Below are 19,872 nucleotides of genomic sequence, written 5' to 3'. Positions count from 1 at the left end.
CCAGGCCCAGAGGGCTCAGTGGTGTCTCTCAGATTCCCAGGCCCTCCCTGAGATTGAACACTCTACACAGTGTAAGAGGATTAGGGGATAACCAGGAAATGAAGTTGCTGAGGTGACTGGCTCTGTAGGAGGGAAAAAAATCACATTGGGAAGCTTCAGGACAGTCAGGAGACTTGAGCCCTCCACAGAGTCTACGTCCAGACTCACAGACATTCATTCTGTCCACAATTCTCCTAAACACAGTTCTTGTCTGACCGGCAGTCCAGACTATGGTATTATACAGTGTATCTTAGAGATAGGACAAACTTTCCAGGTAGGCCTCTTCTGGGTCACACTGTGACTGGGTCTGTGTTACAGCCAATACTGATAGGGACTGGCCAAAAATGGCATTCTATCCCACATCAAGCAATAAAGAAGTACAGAAAGAAAAACAAGAAGGAAAGAAGGAAGGAGAGAGAGAGAGAGAGAGAGAGAGAGAGAGAGAGAGAGAGAGAGAGAGAGAGAAACAAAGAAAGAAACAAAGATACAAAGATACAAAGGAAGAAATAACCCATCTCACGACATGCGATCTTCGTATTCACCACAAGGGGGCGCGGATGTGATCTTCTTACTACAAATAAAAGCTGACTTCCCTCAGGGAGATTAGATAGATAGATAGATAGATAGACAGACAGACAGACAGACAGACAGACAGACAGACAGACAGACAGACAGACAGACAGACAGACAGATAGATAGATAGATAGATAGATACATAGATACATAGATAGATAGATAGGTGATTTGACTTAACTGATTTCTTCAGGGCCTATTATCTGAGCAAAAACACCTTGGACATGGCTGGCGCAATTGCTTCTTATTCATTTCTGCTTTCTTTGGCTGTTTATTCAAGGCAGCCCCCTTAGAATCTGCTCATCTCAATAAAGGCCCATCTGTGCAATGTATAGTTTCTCAGTTAGGAGCTATGGCGTTCTTGAAAGGAGCTCCCAAAATCCCCTCTGGGGCTGTTGCCAGTGTTCTCTACTTCAGACAGCAGCTGCATGAAGCAAACACACACCTGTATGAACATTCTAGCTCGGGAACATGTCACAGTGCACCTGCCCCAGGGTCCCTGCCAGTTACACATGCCACAGGATCACTAATACAAGGTCCCCTCCCCAGGACAACTTCCCCATTGCACCTCCCCCAGAGTCTTTGCTCCACTGAACCTCCACCAGGGTCCCTGCACTGTTGTACCTGTTCCAGTTTCCCTACACAATTTTACCTGCCTCAGGGTTCCTGGCCACTGCACCAGCCTCAGGGATCCTGTCCCATTGTACCCACCATTCTACACCTTCCTGAGAGTACCTACTAACTGTCCTGAGGTTGTGTTTTATAAAATCTAACTCAAAGATCTTGCCAATCAGACCCCATTGTATTTGGTGGCACCAAGTAGATATTAGCAGGGCTTCATCACCTTCCCTTTCTCAATCCCTTCTCACAGTTGGACATGTGGAAGCAAAGAAACTGGCAGCAGAACATTCAGTAGTCACCCAGAATATCACCACCCCTAGAATTCTCATGAGATGGGCTGCTGTGACTGTGATACAGGGGTGGCATGTAGGCTTTGATATTGAACAAGCCTAGGCTGGTGCCTCTGCTCACATGTGTGCCACCACCTTAGTTTAAGTCTACATGTTGTAAACTCTGAGAGGAGGAAGGAGATCTTTCTACATAGAGGCTGTTCTCTGAACCTGTGTTGGCCAAGGTCAAGCCAGAGTGTATGAACATGCCAGTTCCAGCCCCTGAGGGTTCTCTGCCCCCCTGGTGTTTATTGTGCTTAATGTCTGGTGAGGTGAAGATGTGGTCCATGCTAGGAATATCTTTGAAGACAACTGCCCTGACTTCCCATGCTAAAATTCAATTGAGGACTGACAGGGACCTAAATACCAACAAGACAGTGCCAGGACCATGAGTTTAAAAAACACAAGCCAACGGGACCTTGATTCCCTCCTGTGCTGATCTGACTAGACTCACCACACACAGTTCTCCTGCACATCCAATGCCCCTTAGTAAAATCCGCTGTCAAGGGCAGGTGATGCCTCATGAGAGTGAACTGTCAGACACTTGGGGCTACTGTCCTGAACTCACCAGTCTCAGATGAATGGGCTTTGAAAAGTTTTCAGAACACAGGATAGGGGTGTGCAGGATGTCCTTACACTCTCAGATCAAGCAGATAGCCTAGAGCCTAGGGCCATAGTCCCAAGAGAATTCTGCTCATGTGTGAAGCTTCTAAAGTCTGGAAGCTGAAGAAAGGAACGTAGACATTGTGTCAGTTAGGGGTTTACTGTTGACAAGAGACACACCAAAACCAATACAGTTCTTATAAGGATAACATTAATGAACACAGGATTGCAGGTTCAGAGACTCAGTCCAGTATCATCAAGCTGGGAGCATGGCAGCAACCAGGCAGGCATGGTGCCAGAGAGAGTGAGAGTTCCACATCTTCATCTGAAGGCTGCTTGGGGAAGATTGGCTTGCATGTGGATAGGAAAAGGGTCTTAAAGCCCATGCACAATGTGACACACCTACCTTAACAAGGCCATGCCTCCTAATAGTGCCACTCCCTGAGCTAAGTATATGCAAAGCATCACAAACATCTTCCAGGAGGGTGGTACTGTTCTATCAGAGAGAAGCATCAGCTCCCATTAATATATTGAGATCAACCCTGGATAGGGCATAGAGCCCTCCACACATCCTGGGATTCAACGAGGCATCCTATGGAAAAGCTTTTTCCGAGGAGCACACATGTGTGTCAAGGCCTCCCTTCCGGCCAGGCCCTAGGGAATCTCCAGTGCTAAACTCTGTCTCTTCCTTTGCAGAAGTGAAACATAATAAAAATTCACACTTCACAGTACAGTGAATAGCAGTAGTGGCGAAAGGTGTAAATAGAACCGATTAGTACCAGAGTATGTGGATTGATGTTATATGAAATGTGTTTGGGTGCCGTGCAGTATCCTCTTCCATGTACCTACATACTGAGCAACGACCCTGTACAATTTCTCTCTAGACAGAACCATCTGGAATTCACTCACTGAGGGACTTATGCCCTGGAGTGGTAGCTACAGGTAGGACTTGTGCATCCATGTCACCTATCCCAGAGACAGAGATGCATGGATTAAATGGAGAGAAGCAGACTGGAATTGTGGAGAGGCTAACCTGCCAACAACCCCAAACCCCCAGCAGGATGACAAGGGAGAACAGCGAGCAGTTTCCCAGCCAGCCTCACTCTCCATAGACAGACTTCTTCCAGTCCTTCCTTTTTGCCAAGGGGAAAAAATCCAAAAAGCAGGGGCAGGGAAAGAAAAGCTGCTCTACTCCCAGGAGCTGAGGACAAGTCCCCTCCCACCCTCCTGTCTGAGCCCATAACCAGCCACAGCCCAGTCCTCCGCTCATCTCTAGAGGCACAGGGACCCAAGAAGATGACCCATTGTATCACAAATGGCTCCTCTACAGCATTCTATGGGTGTCAGTCCTGAGTCCCTGAGCCAGAGGTGCTCTGCACAGCTATTCAGAGCACTCTCTTGATTTCTATACAAAGATCTCCGTGTTGCATTTCAGAGGAGAGTGTCCACCCAGCATCAGTCCTGGGGCTCTAGCCCTCTAATCTATTGGGTCATGTTAACTTCACCACAGAGCCACCATGTGTCTTGTACAACTCCTCCTTGAAAACCTTTTGTAGGAAGATATTTAGAGTCCTTTGCAGGTGGTAGGGAATATGACACACAACAGAAGGTGGTAGACAAACCTGGGGACACATCAAATACTGGGATGCTGTGAGGCTCCCTAAGCCAGGCTTGGGCAGGCTTGTGCCAGGGCTCCCATAGGACCCTTTGATTCGGGGGTTGGGGATTTAGCTCAGTGGTAGAGCGCTTGCCTTGCAAGCGCAAGGCCCTGGGTTCGGGCCCTAGCTCAAAAAAAAAAAAAAAAAAAAAAAGGACCCTTTGGTTCTGTCCCCTATACACAGCAAGAACCAATTACCAGGCCCACATTCTGCCCAGAGCAGCGGAAGAAGGGAACTTGGATTCCAGCTCTGTCCCAGTCCTGTAATACCTGACCTTGTAGCCCTTGCTTCCTTTGGTGCTCAGCAGTTCCCGTAAAATTCAAACAGCAAGGTGTACATGGTGTTCATAGCTCCCTCGGCCTGAAACATTGCTGTGTTTGATACTACAAATCAGGCGGCTGTGACTTGGACTTGAGATCATTGACACAGACTAGGGAGGACTCCAGGACACCTGAGCTCAGCTGTTATTTCTCCCATTAAGTGTACTCTTTTCCTTACATAAGCTCCTCAGTTTCATCAAATTTCATTTATTAATTGTGGATCTCAATGTCTGAGCACCATGGGTGTTCTATCCAGGAAGTTGTCTCCTGTACAATGGGCTCAAGCGTATTTCCCACATTCTCTTGTATCAGATTTGATGGATAAGGTTTTATGTTCCTTATAAACCTTATCCATCAAATTTTTGATGCAATTGGACTTGAGTTTTGCACAGGTTTATAGATAAGGCTCATTGCATTCTTCCCTATGCCTATATCCAATTAGCCCAGACCATTTGTTAAAGATGCTTTCTTGTTTTTTGTCATATGATTTTGCCTACTTTGTTGACAATAAGCATCCATAGTTGTGTGGGTTTATTTCAGGGTCTTGGATTTCATTTTATTGATCAGCCTGTCTGTTCCTATACCAATACCATATAGTTTTATTGCTATAGCTCTGTAGGACAGCAGTAAATCAGAGATGGAGATTCCTCCCGAAATTCTGTTATTGTTCAGGAATGTTTTAGCTATCCTGGGTTTGTTAAATGTTTCACTTGAAGTTGAGAATTGCTCTTTTAAGGTCTGTAAAGACTTGTTTTCAGCTCTGACAGGTATTGCATTCACAATTTAGATTGGTTTTAGTAAGATGGTCATTTTTAAATTATTAATCCTACCTGTCCATGACCTTTCTTATGATATCTTCTTCAATTGCTTTAATCAGAAATTAAAATTTTTGTCATACAGATCTTTCATTTTCTTATAACTGCACTGAGACCTTTTTGTTATATTATTTGTCGCTATTGTAAAGAGTGGTGTTTCCCTAATTTATTTGTCAGCCCCTTTATAGATTGTTTAAAAGAGTGATACTGAATTTTTTAGTTAATGTTGTATCCATTAACTTTGTTGAAGGTATATATCAAATGTAGGAGTTCTCTGATAGAATTTTTTGGGTCTCTTCTATATTCTATGATATCATCACAAATACCAATACGATGTCTTCTTCCCTTCCAATGTATATCTCCTTGTTCACCTTTAGTTGTCTTATTGCTCTGCCTGAACTTCAAGAACCATATTGAAATGATAGGGAGAGGGTGGACAGCCTTGCCCTGCCCCTGAGCCTAGGACAATTGCTTTGTTTCTCTCTATTTAATGTGATGTTGGCTAGTGGATTGCTGTATGTTACCTTAATTGTGTTCATGTACTCTTCTGTAACCCTCTCTCTCTGTGACTTTTAACATGAGGGACTGTCACATTTGGTCAAAGGCCTTTTCAGAATCTACTGAGATGATCATGAGATTTTTTTTAAATTAATCAATTTATTTATTTAATTTCAAATGATATCCCCCTTCTTAGTTGCCCCTCTACAACCACCCATTCCATCTTCCCCATGCCCCTCAGCTTGGCGTCTATGAGGGAGCTCCTCCACTCTCTCCCCTACTCCCGCCTGACTACTCTAACATCCCCCTAGGCTGGCACATCAAACCTCCACAGGACCAGGGTCCTCCTCTCCCATTGATGTCAGCGAAGGCCATGTATCTGGAGCCATGGTTCCCTCCATGTGTACTCTTTAGTTTCTGTTTTGTCTATCAGAGCTCTGGGTGGTCTAGTTAGCTGATAATGTTCTTCCTATGGGGTTCAATTCCCTCAGCTACTTCAGTTTTTCACCTAGCTCTTCCTTTGGGGTCCCCAGGCTCAGGCTGATGGTTGGCTGTGAGTATCTGCAGGTGTATTGGTCAGATGCTGATATAACAGGGATCAGCAATACCAAGCTACTGTCAGTAAACACATCTTGGCATTAGGAATAATGTATAGAATTTGTATCTGCTGATGGGATGGAATCCTAGGTGGGGTAGTTTCTGTATGGCCTTTCCTTCAGTGTCTGTTCCAGTTTTTTATTTTTGTGTTTACTTTTGACAGGAATATATCTAAGCAAAAATTTTGAGATGGTCGTGTGTCCCAATCCTTCAACTTGGAGCCGTGTCTAGATTAGTGGAGGTGTCTCTACAGGTTGTATGTCCCTTTGTTGCATACTTCAGATAAAGCCATCCTTTTGCGTCCTAGGAGACTCTCACTGCCCTAACACCTGGGACCTTATACTGGCTACACCCAGTTCATCATCCCCCACTGCTACATATTTTTAATCAATTTTCTGAAACTCTAATTTGCCCATTTCCCTTCTAAAATCTGATCCTATCCTCCCCAACCCTTGCATATTTCTCTTCCCCTCCTCTCTTGCTCCCTGGTCCCTGCCTTGCTCCACCACCTGTTATTATTTTGTTCCCCCTACTATGTGGGACTGAAGCATCCACACTTTGGTCTTCCTTCTTCTTAAGCTCCATGTGGTTTGTGAGGGTTATTGTGGGCATTTTGAGCTTTTGGGCTAATATCAACTTATCAGTGAGTACATAGCATGTGAGTCCTTTTGCGTCTTGTTTACTCAGTCAGGTTAATATATTCTAGTTCTATCCATTTCCCTGCAAATTTCATGAAGTCATGAAGTCACTGTTTATAATAGTTTGGTAGTACTCCATTGTGAAAATGTATCACAATTTCTATATCCATTCTTCCATTTTCGGACATCTGGATTGGCTACAAGTTCTGGGTATTATAAATAAGACTTGTATAAACATTAGGGATCATGTGCATTCTTCTACATGCTCACTGACATTTGAACCAGAACCTTTTGTTGAAACTGCTGTCTATTTTATACTGGATGGATTTGGTTACTTTGTCACACATTAGTGCCCATAGGTGTGTGGGGTTATTTTCTGGGTTGTACATTGTATTACCTTGATCTACCTGCCTGTCCCTGTATCAATAACTGTGGTTTTTTAAAATTATTTCTCTGTAGTACAGGTTGAGGTCAGGAATGCTGATTCTCCCAGAATTTCTTTTATTGTTGAGAATATTTTCTCTTTATCCTGTGTTTTTTGTCATTTTAGATGAATTTGAGAATTGCTCTAACTCTATGAAGAATTGAGTTGGAATTTTCATGGGGATTGCTTTGATCTATAGATTGGTTTAGGTAAATGGCCATTTTACTATGTTTATCCTGCTGATCCAAGAACATGGGAGATCTTTCCATCTTCTGAGGTCTTCCGCAATTTCTTTTATCAGAGTCTTGTTCTTATTGTTCAGATCTTTCACTTGCTTTGTTAGAGTCACCCTGAGGTATTTTATATTATATGCGACTAATTTTAAGGGTGCTGTTTCCCTAATTTTTTTCAGCCCATTTTTCCTTTGAGTAGGGGAAGATTGCTGATTTGTTAGAGTGAATTTTTCTAACTAGCCACATTGCTTAAATTGTTTATCAGCTGAAGGAGTTCTATGGTAGAATATTTTGTGGTCATCGGTTGATACTATCATATCATCCACCAATAGTGATATCTTAACTTCCTCCTTCCCAATTTGCATTCCTTTGATCTATTTTTGTTATCTAATTGTTCTGGCTAGAACCTCCCATAATATACTGTATAGATACTGGGAGAATGAGAAGGCTTGCCTTGTCCCTGATTTTAGTAGTATTGCTTCAAATTTCTCTCCATTTTGTTTGATATTGTCTGTTTGTTGTATATGGTTATATATCTACATAAGTATATATGTAAATAGTTAAACATCCATTCAGGTTAGATGTCCTCTGCCTTTGTAAAACTGAATTACATTAATCAGGGCTGTTCTGACTCTCCGTATTAGATTGGGGAAAGTTTTTGGAAACGCTGTACTTTTAAACAACCCCCGTAGTTATGCTTGCTTAGGTGGCACAAATTGCCTGCTTACTGAAATTGAGAACACTGTCTTCGTTATTTTCTTTCTCCATTTTTAGTGTGGGTTTGTTGCATTACCATATATATCTGTGTACATAGGTGCACGTGGAGGCTTACCCTGAGGTTGACAGAAATTATCCTCAAATTACTGTCTGTTACTCATTGAAAGAGGGTCTCTCAATGGCTAAGCTGTTTGCCTTGTCTTTCTAGCATTTATGTAATCTTCGGTTGACCACTGGGCCATCTGTAGTGTGCATATTTATTTTTGAAAGTTACTGTCAAGAAAATATATTGTCCCTTTTCTACATGGAATTGTTTCTTGGTTTATTAGACTTTTGTTATATTTTAAGTTGTATTCATAACTTTTTGGGAGACTGGTTATAGGCCTATGTCACAAACCCTGCCCTTTTCCTTGAACTTACATTTAGTTGATGAGCACAGATTGGGTTTTAAAGTTCTGCTCAGACCAAAGCGTAGGTGTAGCTTGTCTCAGCCGCAATACATAAAATTACTGAAATAATATGCAACAAAGAATAAATTTCACTGAAACATGAAAATTCTGATGAAAATTTAGTTAGGCAAGTTAGTTGTATTTTTATGCATGATCGTTTGTATTTTCTTCTTCTCCAGCCACGATGCAGACTTACCTGGCAGTTCTGGAGCCCCTGAAAACCTGATATTTAAAGAGCATCTGCCCCACTTTTCACAAGGTCCTGATGTGTCTGACAAAATGAAAGTCTCTCTTAAGTTAGCAGAGCTTGAGAATGAACTGAACAGTAAGTGAGAAGAGACAGGTCACCTGTACTCAAGCAGGTCTGACCTAGGCAGTGGATTTGTGGGAGTGGGCCTGAAGAAGAAGGAACAAATGTACTTCTAAGTGATATTTAATTTCTTTTTCTGAAATGGTTGCAATTGTTCCAAATCCAAGAAACTTTGTTTTACTTTACCAAGAAAAACCCTGCCTAGTTCTTAGTGATCTGACTAAGGTGAAGGTACCCGTTCTTGTTAGCTGTGGGGAGTCTTGGACTTAGAGGGCAGAATGATGGGCTGTAAAGATGACAGGGTGTTTCCTCTACCCTACCTTTTCCATTGTCATTCCAAGGTCAGTAGGCCTAGACATTCTCTTTCCCTTCTTTCTCCAAACTCCATTTGCCTACGGGAGATTGATATCCGAGAATTTCAGACCACTACTGTGTCATAGTGGACCCTGTCTGCAGGATAAAGTCTCTCAGTGCAGGTGAAATGTTGGCTGTACCTTCTTTAATTTGCATGAGGTGGCTAGAAGGAGGTTTTTATGTAAGGTGCACAACATATCATTCTTCAAAAATGTGAGCCTCCCTATCTATTGTAAATATTTGAGATTGAATATCTAATTCATTATTTAATTTCAAAAATTCTAAAGAAAGATTTTGCATTTGATCCTAGGGATTTAATTTTAAAAATACAAATCATCATTAGACTAATCACTGGTGGAAATTAAAGATGACAATTCCGTTCTAAAGTTAACTAATATTTCAGAGGCCCCAAAGGCTCTAGAGCTCTCAAAGCATTACACAGCATTCTTGCAGGTAGGAGCAAAGACGTCTGAGAAGAATGGGAGCTCGTGGGTGGCAGGCAAACACAGCTATCTCAGAACTTGAACATTTAGTAAGGAGATGTAGATACACTGTCAGGAAAGGAAGAAGCGTGTTGCTGTGCCTCCTGTGACTTAAGTGCTGTAAGAACACTTTGTCGCAGTTGAGTCTGCATCTCTTTCTCAGCATAACAGAGTTATTTAATTTTAATTTAATTAACGGTGTGAGAAATGAACATAGAACCTGTGTGGTTGACTGAAGGACCCTACAAAACATTATCTGTAAGGTATGCTCGCAAGATGGTAGAGGGGAATGGGAAGGGCCTGCTCTCTGGGAAGTCTGAGGCAGGATCGCGAGTGGGCTGGGAAAGAGATGCCTCCAGGTGAGATGGGTATTCAATACCACAGTAAATTGATTTGTATTTTACAAGCACTGTGGGGACCTTGTATTTCTTGAGAGGACAGGAGCAAAATGAACCTGTGGGTTCAATGAACCGGTTCAATGAACCGGTAAGCTAGACTGGAAAATTCCTGTGGGTAGGCATAGTGCGCATGGGCATGAGTGGCCAATGAACGATACTAGCCCCCCCTCTCTAGGATTTAGCCACGCCCTTCATTCGTTACTGTGAGGATTTTCAGAACAGAGGTTGTGGCAGTTTCAGCATCAAATACCTGTGAGTATGAAGGGAGCCCAGGGAATTTGAAACCGCCCCTATCTGCTCTCAGGAATGTGGGAAAAATAAGAGAATTGGGATTGGCTTGGTAGCACTCTTTTGTGAGTCTTATCTTGAGTTCCCTTGGGATGGAGCCCAATTAGGTCTGCTTCTTTTCGGAATCTTAGGGAAGTTGACCTGTTTACTCCTCACTGTCTTTATGGCTCCTTTCTCCAATTGCCACTTGGGTCCTCTTTGACCTCTCATTTGCTGCATTAGCACCTCAAGGTCTCCTGACTTGGTACCTCCCTCAGCTATGCTGAACAGCCACAGACTACATACTGAGCAGGATTTGGGAGTACAGCTACTAACACCAAAAATTATGTAACCCTACGCGTTCCCTTCTTAGAGCACACAGTAGAAAAAATAGACCGATAAAGTGAACAAAAATATAAACACTATGCCTGATAATGGCTGCCAAGCAGAGAGTCTGAACATTACATGATCTAAACTCAGCCCCACCCTAAAGTTAGAGTCCTTGTCTGGGCTGCAGGGACAGAAAGCTCCTGTTCAACAGAGGAGACTGAGGGCTTAGAAGACAGAGGTCTCTGTGGAAAGTGATATGTGACCAGCCAGGGCTTGTGGTATACTGGAAAGAAGGTAGAGACTGAGGGAATGGGAGCTCAAGCCCCACCATCCTAGCCAACATATAAAGACTATGCTGTGACCTTAACCAGAGAGAAGACGATCTGTTCTGCCTCTTAAAGGTGAGTTTGTAGCAGGTTTTCTTCCTGACCAGAGACGTGAGATGACTGCATGAGAGCTCCTTATAAGAGAAGGCTTGACTTCCCAGTAGAAGACAAGGAACTCTGTGGGCATGCTCCAAGGGAAAGTGGTGAGAACCACAATCAGCATTTTTGATCTTTGCAAATTTGCCTAAGTGGACATTGAAAGAAGAAACCTTTGTTCCAGCAACAAGTGTTAAGTTTCCTGGGGACCGCACAGCTCTGTTTTGTTTCAAGGCCCAACTTAGCTATCCAGAAGCTTCACCCTGGGACTGTACCTTAGCACCCAACTCAGGACCACTTTATCTCACCTTGAGAAATAAATCTTAAGATCTAATGCTTAGTCCCATCTACCCCAAGATAGAACTGAGCTTACAGCAGTGAATTTCAGGCTCCAGGACACACCAAGAACGCACACTGTAATATTTTTGGGCTGCCTGCAGAACTGAGCAGAGGTTTCTGTGGGCTTGAGATTGGAAGTCTTGGGTCCAAGAATTGGCTCCAGTTCTCCTCAGTTTGTAGGTAGCTGATTCCTTTAGGTGTTCTGTGGTTTCTCCCTGCACCCTGTAAGTGTCTGTTGCTCTATGGTTCCCTTCATAAGACCCCAAAGACATTACAACAGAGCCCACCTTTCAGGCTTCCTTGAATCGATGACCTTGAAGGCACTGTCTTTAAGTGTCACCTGCTCAGTGTCAGGGACTTCATCCTTCACCATATGAATTGGGGTATATCTTATCCAACCTAAGGCACTCAAGAGAGACTCATATGGTCAGGGCAAACCTGACAGAAATTTCTCACAGAGCCCCATTCTAATTGGACCAGACTTTTTAAATGTGTCCCAGGTCTTTTTGGCACTGCTATCCAGCATTGTTCTCATGGTCTAACTTTGTCATTTATGGGGAGAAACTGCACAAAAGGCATCACATGAGAAAGGAAGAACAAGGCAGTCAACTTGTAGATGGAATCCTATTATAAATGGCAGAGACCCTAAGGAATCTGCTAAAGTTTAGCATTGAACAATTAGTTATACCAGAACAATGAATATGAGCTCTGTCAACAGAAATAAAGCATTTCTATATCCTAGCAGTAAACAAAACAATAGTTGGGAAAAATTCTATGTCGTACACCATCTTTAATAAAAATCAAAAATATTTTCAAATTACTTTGAGGAAGCACATACTAAACTTTTAACTATAGCTTCTATTATTGTTTGAAATCTAGGAAGTAAGTAAATTTCATCAAAATATTACAGAAATTTTCATACTCAACAGAATACATTTAGAAATTAACAGTGTATAACTCAGAGGTTTTCAAACTCATATCGTGGGTTCTCTTTACCAATCAGAGTTTAGAAGTGCAGATAATGCTGTCTCCAGGTAGTCACACATACTCTGTGAGAAGATTTAGAGAGTTAATTCTCTAACAGGAGGGTCCGCATCCCAATCTGGAGACAGAATTCCCTTCAAGAGGGTCTAAATCACCTGCAGATATGAGTAGCCCCCTCAGAGGAAGGACTGAAGCTCCTGCAGGCGAGAATGACAAAAATGAGAGGATCCATAGGAGGAGGGACTTAATTTCTTCTCTGATGAGACTGCAGCACCAGCAGGAATTTGACTCTGTAGTCTGAGAGATTATTTTCATCATGATGTTCTGAGTTCCCTGAATCCACAGCTGGAATACTGAGCCACCATCAAGAACACTGAACCTGGACCAGTTGTCTTAAGGGCATTAAATACGAATTTCACTTCTTTGGCTTATAAAACCCCACCATGCTCTAGCTTCCTTCCAACATCCACCCTTCATTCCCCACCATCTCAGCTTCTCAATAAATCCTTCCTCTCCTTGATTTTCCAAACCACGTATGTCTTATGATCACCTACACACACACGCACACACACACACACACACACACACACACACACACACACACACACACACCTGGCTTTGAAGGGATCAGATTTTGATTTTTAAGGCTGAACTGTTTCTATGGCTTTCTCTGGAAACTCTGCTTCCCAGGTACTTTCCATGGTACCTTCCTGACCAAAGGTTAAAGAGTCCAGAGTGTAAAGCTTGCATCCCTGGTAGTCCTCAGGTCTGGAGCTGATGGGCTCAGAGCCATGGGGTGTGTGTGGGTAGCCGGCCAGGCCTTGCTGAGGCTGACTTGTCTTGTCTCTGCAGTATGTGAAGGAGTCTTCACAACCTGACAGTTGACTTTCTCCTTGCTGAGGCTGTTTCTACCATTTCTTGCACTCTGTCCATTCATGGTGTTTCAAAGTGGGCAGGTAAGTGCTGTGTTGATGCATTTTTTGGATCCTTGGTTGCAGGTTAAAGAAGAAAAGATAGTTGAACTAGAAACAGAAAATGCTGTTCTGTCCCTGAGATTGGCAGAGATAACGAAGTAATGTTTTGCTCTGACCAATGAGCCACAGGTGAGTGTTTGCTTTGCGTAGGCTACTGTGGTTGCAAAAAGGTGGAAAGGACTGCGGCTTTCCTTAGATGGTTGGTTTCTTCCACTGAGGTGCACACTTAGTGTGTCATCCAGAAGTGGAACAGAGATTAATCCTAAATTTTTCATCCCCGTGCTCAGAAGTATTTAAGGAATAATTCATTAATGATACGTCCAACAGTTGGTGGTTCTTGAGAGTGGGGTTGTACAATTTGTGCATCATGAATTCATTCATATAAGTTTTAATAAATCTATAGATATAGTAGTCACCTTCAACACCCAATGACTTGGTCTAAATAAGTGCAAACCCAGGTGTTCAGAAATGGTGTCTCAGACACCCCCACAGCATGCCACACTCCAGGATAGGGATGCTGCACAGTTCAGATGCAGACATTTCCAGTGTGGCTGGTTGTTCAGTATGTCCTTCGTCTTCTCACGGGCTCTTCTTGGGTGGCAGAACCTGCAGTGACACTCCTTTGAGTTATTTTCTTTCGATTTTTCTTTTGAAGTTTAGTGATCTTTTTTCAGGTCCCTAATCTTGCATGAATTGGATCCCCTGCAGACACATAGTCTTGTCTTAAACTGGTACGACTGTGTGTGTGTCTCTCTGTGTGTGTGTGTGTGTGTGTGTGTGTGTCTATGTGTCTGTGTGTTTTTCTGTGTGTGTGTCTCTCTCTCTCTCTCTCTCTCTGTGTGTGTGTGTGTGTGTGTGTGTGTGTGTGTTTAAAACCACAGATTTCATGATCCTACCCCATAGCTGATCCACTCAGAATACATGGAAGAGGTAGGAGCATGAAATAAAAATAAAGAAAAACCAGGGTGGAAGGCAGGGCCTTGGGAGCAGAGCATGAGAGGAGGAAGAATGCAGAGTGCATGGAAGCAGAGTGTGAAAGTACAGCAGCAGGCATGAAGGCCTTGCAAGTGCTTAGGGTGTGGGGATCAGGTGTGTTAGGAGCTCAGGGAGAAGTTGAATGTGATGAGCTTTCAGGTTTAACTACTGTCTGATCTCTGCAGTGCCATCCCTAGAAAAGTGACCCTTGCTGTTGATGATGTAAGCAGTCCCTAGTGCCTTAGTCACATCACAGACACATTGACTGTCAGAACCCAGTGTGCTGGCCCCTACACTGGGAAGCCCTCAGGGGTGTAAGGAGCATGCACTGGTTTTCTTTGTGCCATACTCACCCTGAGTGAGGAAATGTTTCTGCACTTCTGCTGTTACCAGAGATAATAAACATGGGTGACATTCCTGATAGCCTGTCTGTATGACGATTTTGCTTCAGCAGTGTTAGCTCTCTGGCTTAAAAGATCCAATCTAACAAGTGATAAGATTTCACCCAGTAGGGAAATATGAAAGCAGTTAACTGAAATACATACTTGGCAATTCTGAATTTGAAACAGGCCTCAACCTGACTCTGTTCCTCCTTACCCTCCTCAGATACCTTAGTTTTGTCTACATGCATTCCTGGTGGCAGCTTTGAGGACCCAATTCTGACTTGTGACTGGACATGGGTCATGTTCATGGGCTGGGGAAGTACCAGATGACCATTCTGTGGCCCCTGTATCCATGTAGTTAATGGAGTTCCACAGACCATGACAATAACTCAGGATACAGAACCCATTGCAACAGATGCTCAGCTGAAAACATGGAACTCAAGACTATAAAGACAGCTGACATGCAACATGATGCTAATCTTTCTAAGCTCCTCAATGTTTCACCAAATACCTATAAAGATCGAGTACCCTAGCACACACTGAGAAGTGTGGAGAGAAAGAATTCCATGCCTATGGTCCTCTGCTTATGAGAAATAGATTTCAGGACAGTAAATAGTTTTTGAGGGTAAGTTTCTCTTTTATAAACACCAGTCTCTCTCTCTTATATACTAGTTTAAAATTATTTATTTTTATTTCATTTGCATTGGTGTTTTACCTGCATGTGCATCTGTGAGTGGCTGTCAGATATCCTAGGAAGTGTGTTGTGTTGGGCAATTCCATTTAAAACAGTCAGAACAAAGAGGAAATGCAACATGAACAGTAGCAATCAGGTCCCTCTCCTTAGGTCCCTGTGGATGTAGCTGCTCTTGGTGCCTACAGCGTCTTCTTTGTGAATGCATGCCATGCTCTGAACTATAGCTGTGATGGCTTGTGTCCTATGGCTACTAGAGTACCAGCATCTCGCCTTGTTTCCAAAATACCTGCATCCACCCCTGTCTCCAGGCAAGCATGCTGAGCAAGAAACAATAGCCACATGTAAAGAATGTGGGATTTGTCAGTACACAAAGAATATAGTTTCCTTATCAAAGCTTCATTAGAAAGAGTGTAGTGTGAAGGAGAGAGATGCCATAGACTAGGACTCCAGTTACACAGTAGTCTCCATGTGGCTTTGTCAGACACAACTAGGAAGGGTGTTGGTGACCTGTGCAGACTTGGAAAAATATTTATCATGCTTCCCTATGATGAAAGCCAAGAAGAAAACTGGGACAGATGAGAGCTGCTTAGCTCAGGCTGACCTCTCTTCAGTGGGAAGACCAGAGTTATGTGTGGCTTCTATCTCTGTGTCTCAGGAGGAAAGTGAGGTCAGGTGTTCTTGTGCCTGCTGTTTTCACTGCTTTTAACAAGAAGGCTTCTTCCTTGAAAATGGTATGCTTGAGGGTAGCAAGGTCTGTCCCTGTCATCATTTGATTATGGATGTCCCCAAAAGGCCTTGTGCTGGAAGCTCATGTAAGAACCATTAGGACTAACCAGCTGTGACTGTGGACTATATATGCCCATAATCCTAGAACTGTGGGACAGTGTGATACCAGCCTATTCTTGTAGCTGACAGTCAGCCTGGCTGAGATGACAGACTTGTGTTTCAGTGAGTGGCTTGACTTGAACTTGTAAGGGAGAGAGTGATGAAAAAAGGACTTAATCTTTTCATTTTGTCTCTTCATGCTCACACAAGACACACACACACACAAACACACATACATGAACACACACTCATGACATATACATGCATACAGACACATATGTGCACACACAAATGCACACATGTGCACACACACATGCCCACACACATGCACATACTCACAAAACACACATGGAACACACACACACATACATACATGCATTCACACAACTCAGATGCCCACACACACGGGTGCACACACACATTCACATACACATATACCACACCATACACATCATGCCATACCACACAGAGGCACACACACAAATAAACACATGGAAATCACACACACACACACACAAGTGCACACGCACACAAAGACACACATATATAGATACAAACACACACAACCTACATTATACTACACATATCATAAACACACAAGCACACAGACACACACACAGGTGGTGCCTACTGCAAGATGGTTATGTCATGTCTAGAGGGAGCCTGTGTAGCAAAACCTGGTGGCTATGAAAAGATCCAAACTCTTCCCAAACCCCTCTCACTTCTCATCATGCCATGGGATCTTTCTCTCTAGCACACACTCCAACCATGATATCATATGGTACTATGACCAAAGCTGAGCCAGTGAGGTCACCCCAGCTTTCAATAACAAAACTGTCCCAAACAAACCTCTTCATGCATAAGCCAGCTTCAGTCATTTTGTTCTTGCAACAGAAAGTGGACTTGCTCAGGCACCCTTAAACAACACTCATTTCACAGTGTGACTACTGTCATGGGGTTATGTTTTAAGAGTGCTTGTGAGAGGAGGACCAGGCTGCAGCTGTAGAGGTGAACTGAGATGGCTTTAGCTTTGAAAGACCCCCAAACTTGGGGAGACTCTCTCCAGTCACAGGTTGAGGTGCCCCCAAGAAACGCGAGTAGCCGGTCTTGATGTAACAGCAAGAGGTAGCGTTTATTAACGAGATCCCGGACTGACACCTATCTCACACAGGAGACAGAGGAATCGGCCCCGAGCCTCTTCAGGCAGGGGTTTATATAGGAGAAGCCAGGGGGTTTCGCGTGGTTATCAGCAAGGGAAATGGGTACAAGGTCTCATCTGCAAGCAGTACGTGCGGGCTGGGGTGTTCTCAATATAGGAGAATGTCTTTATCTGTAGAGCAGGGAGTCATCCGTCCGGATGGCCCCCTTCCTGGAACAATCCCTCGACCTTGTTTATAGGCTTGGCCGGGCACATCTCAGGCCAGCTCTGTCCTGCCCCCTTATCTGCTGTTCTTTTGCAGTTTTTATGAAGTTTTTATTTTAACTCTTCAGCTTCAGTTTAGTATATTCCAGAAGAGAGAAGTTGGTTTGTGCAGGAATATCTTCAGATTGGAGAGGCTCAGTGTTTGATGCTGGGAAATGGTAGTAATAACTCTATCACTTATCAGTTATTGTACATGTCAGAAAGTCTGCAGAAATAGTTATTTTGGTCACGTTTTGAATATATTTGGCTGTAATTTAATGTAGACATCACAAAATGAATTTAGAAAGCTGCTGACTGCTAATATTGGTAGTTATGGATTTAACTTCAAGTGTCAGGACACATGTTTTGGTATAGCCACTCTCCCATGTCATAAGATTTAGAATACCTGCTCTCTCTGGTCATGAAGGTTAGTTAATAGCTCCTCTTCAAGGTCATAAGAGCAAAGCTGGCCATTGTCTCATGTCACAAAAGTCAGTGTGTCCAACAGGGTATCATGAATCTGTTTGATGTCTCTGAAGGATTTATTTTCTTTTAGAGTTAGGTATTTTATTTTGTGTATATGCATGGTCCACATATATGTGGGTATGTGCACTGTATGTATTAGGCAGTGTCCCCAAAGTCATAAGAGGGTCAGATACCTGAGACCAGGAGTTGCAGATGGCTGTGAGCTGCCTATGGGTCCTGCAATACACGTGCAGGTCCTCTGCAAGGGCAGCCAGTGCTCTCAAACCCTGAACCATCTCTCTAGTTTCTGCTCTGTAGGTTTTCTCGTGTCCTGTTGATTACTGTCTGCTCCACTAGCCTGTTCCACAGGAATCAGTCTTATGATTGTGTAGCATCACAACACGAAAAACAGTTTAATCTCTGACTGGATGCCCTGACAGATTATTAGAAAGAATACAAATTGACAGTACTTGTTTTTGAATATTAACAGTACCTCTGGAACTAAACTCAGATCGTCAGTAAGTTCCTTTCACCTCTGATCCATCTCACCAACGAACACAGTATATTCTATTCTGTTCTTAGTGCACCATGTATTGCCTCAAGAAGCAGCATTGTTAAGACAAGCAAAAGAAGACTTATAAAATCTTCAGAATTTGAGATTTAAAGTCACCCATAACTGGTGCTACACATCATTAATGGCACCACTTGGGAGAGAGAGGCTCTCTAAACTGTCTAAACTACTCTGGTCTACATGTTAAATATTAAGATAGCCACATTTTGTGGTGTGACCCTGCCTGAAAATAACCAACAAAAACCCAAACACACACACAGACCTCTACACAGGCACACACAGACACAAACACAGACACAGACAGACTGACAGACACACACACACACACACACACACACACACACACACACACAGAGCAATGTCCAGTTGCTACCTTTCTCATTCCTCAAGTGGGCTTTCAGTGTAACTATTTTAATCTCACCTACCTCAGTCCTTCCAGTCTGTAGGCTTCTGTTAAACCCTCAGGAATTGGCAACTGACATCAGGCCGGTTTCTGCTTGCTGGTGGGGAAATTGGGTGTTGTTGTTTTGTTATTCTGTACTCCCTTAGCCAACCACCCCAGGCCCTGAGAAGTTTCCATTTACCTCCTTCAGAGGACTCCTTCAGAGTTTTTAAGTCATACTTAACAAAGTAAGAAACCATTTGTTTTGATTGCAGCATTTAGGGTTGTGTTGAATAGGTACCAGCAGAATGTATGCTGTTTATAAGTAGGTCTGTGGGTTAGGACTAGGTGAAATTTTATCTGCTGAGTGAGTGAGTGTTTGCTCAATGTCCTTGCCCCTTTTGGCTTCTGTGGTATTTTTATTCCTGAAGACTAAAGGGTTTGAGTTTGCGTGGGATCCTTCTGTGATTTCCGTGTCCAGCACCTCTGGACTTATCCTATAAGTATTACCAGATTAAAAGGGCTGTTGAGGGGTTGGGGATTTAGCTCAGTGGTAGAGTGCTTGCCTAGGAAGCGCAAGGCCCTGGGTTCTGTCCCCAGCTCCGGGGAAAAAAGAACCAAAAAAAAAAAAAAAAAAAAAGGGGCTGTTGATTTTCCATGGAGATGCTTGTTTACATTTTTACTTAATCCACAACTTATGTGAAAGAGGAGGGAGAGCAGCTTGCTGGCTCTGCAGCAACACACATTGACCCAGAGTGAAGGTTCTCTCTGTTACTGATTCGAATTCCTGAATCACCATGA

General features: G+C 43.2%; 1 long non-coding RNA gene across 4 annotated transcripts in view; it reads left to right on the top strand.

Annotated features, from left to right (window-relative positions):
- The first annotated feature begins 10,212 nt into the window (after positions 1–10,212).
- LOC134482759 (uncharacterized) overlaps positions 10,213–19,872 on the top strand; it is a 72,534-nt gene continuing 62,874 nt past the window's right edge. For 2 of the 4 annotated variants that reach the window (XR_010059292.1, XR_010059305.1), the window contains exons 1-2: positions 10,230–10,310; positions 13,399–13,503. This is a non-coding gene — a long non-coding RNA (uncharacterized LOC134482759). Of the gene's footprint in view, positions 10,311–13,398; positions 13,504–19,872 lie in introns of all 4 variants that reach the window. The other 2 variants (XR_010059295.1, XR_010059287.1) reach the window with 2 other exon arrangements.

Source organism: Rattus norvegicus, chromosome 1 (genome assembly GCF_036323735.1).
Source record: "Rattus norvegicus strain BN/NHsdMcwi chromosome 1, GRCr8, whole genome shotgun sequence".
Taxonomy (NCBI): domain Eukaryota; kingdom Metazoa; phylum Chordata; class Mammalia; order Rodentia; family Muridae; genus Rattus; species Rattus norvegicus.
This window is presented reverse-complemented; position numbering and strand designations above follow the sequence as displayed.